The sequence below is a fragment of the Silurus aristotelis genome (genome assembly GCF_946808225.1).
Source record: "Silurus aristotelis genome assembly, chromosome: 5".
In the NCBI taxonomy this organism is placed as follows: domain Eukaryota; kingdom Metazoa; phylum Chordata; class Actinopteri; order Siluriformes; family Siluridae; genus Silurus; species Silurus aristotelis.
Window position 1 is genome coordinate 27,975,953 of NC_139578.1, and position 1,867 is coordinate 27,977,819.

Here is a 1,867-nt window from a genome sequence, read left to right on the forward strand (position 1 = left end):
ATATAGCAATTAGATGTTTACTGACAAAAATACTTAGTTATGAGATAAGGATTTCGAGAAAAGTACAGGCTTTCGCCAAAAAATCCAATGTGTTTACTAACTTTCTTTCGGCTTCTCCCATTAGGGGTCACCACAGCGGATCATCCGTATTCATGATCGCGCAACCCTCCCTATTAATCCGGGCTTGGGACCGGCACTAAGAGTGGCTTGTGCAACCCTAATGGCTGGGCTGGGTTCCCTGACCGGGGATCGAACCCGGGCTAACTAGTTTGTACTAATTGTTTGGAGAAATGCACTCACTGGTTTGCAAATATTAAGAATGATTTGAGAAATGCTCCAAAGCACCTGAGAAAAACTGTAAGCCACAATGGCTTTTGTGTAATTTCTACTAAGATATACATTTCGTATTAGCAATAGCTTGTTTGTTAACTAGCTAGCCAGATTTAGCTAACTGAAGTCCAGGTTGTATGTTTTCCAAATCTATAGAGTTCACATGTCCTGCTTCTACTGACATTTTTTGTTATATCTGACCTTGACATTCTGGGTGAGATCTGCTACAGTCAACAATCATATTGACGTGATCCCCCTGACTTCGAAAGGATGAGAAATTTCACTTGAGCTAATAAACTACTGAAATGGCTGCTTAGATGAAGACAGGTTTTCTCCTGAGGGAAATGTCGAAAAGGGGAGGTCAATTAGACTGTATTACTATTTTGCAGCATTCTAAGGGATTTACAAAGCCCTTTTTTTGGAACACTTTACTATTTTTTAACACAGTCTTGTAAATAATAGATGGCTTGTTGTTTATGTGAAATGAACCAGAATAATCCCTTACCCCATGTGTCTTCCGTCGTTTTGGGACACGCTCGTCCCACCTCTCTCTACAGACCAGCTCCAGAAATAAAAGTTCTGCTAATGGACCAGCACGACTCCATCGGCTGAGCCTGAAGCTTGTGCAGAAATGGCTGCTGTGAGAAGTCAGTGCTCGGGGCAAGGGCACTTTGAAATAGAGCTTAATACCTCACTGGCTCACCAGGACATGCTGGTAGAGGTGATGGAAGGGAAAAATGTCTGAAGGTCAATGAACAGTTTGGAGCTGTTTGTATTTAATGTTTTATCAAGAAGCAATGCATTTTGTTCAAATGATCTTTTTATACTGACTCATATTTCGTTTTATTAGCCCATTATCCTGGTTCAGGGTCACTTTTTATATTTGATCTGGAGCCTGTATTTGGGTGAATACGTCCTGGATAGGACACCAGTATGATGTTGCAAGTCACCTAGGGACAATTTAATATAGGCGCTTCACCTGAGGAAGCTTTTCTGGGGTTGTAGTATGAAATTAAAGAACCCAGAGGAAACTTTTAGATGATTTGGCATATGGCCACATTTAGACAACTGAGGGTTAAGGGAATTGCTCAATGGTCCAGCTCGGGATTTGAAATCATGACCTTCCAAAAGCAGTCTAATGTCTTAACTACTTATCCACCAAAGAGAATGTAAGAAAACCATAGTCTGCACAGCTATATGAGGTCCGCTTCAAACACGAGGCTGGTTTGCAGAAATAAATCGGTTATTAAAGATAAATGAATGGTGAGAAATTGACAATATACAAAGCTTATATAAAATGTATGTTGCTGTTATGAATAATAAACTGTACAGTCTTTAAACACTTAAGATTACAACTACAGATTATTTCTCTATTTTACAGGGATATTATACCTATAGTACTTAACTAGGAGGGTAAAACCATTAAATAAATCTATTTAACTCATTTAAATGTTTTATATAAACAATACTACGACTTCTCCATTTTCCCAGTTTTGACATTTAACTATATATAATACAATAAGTGCCAGACCGATGC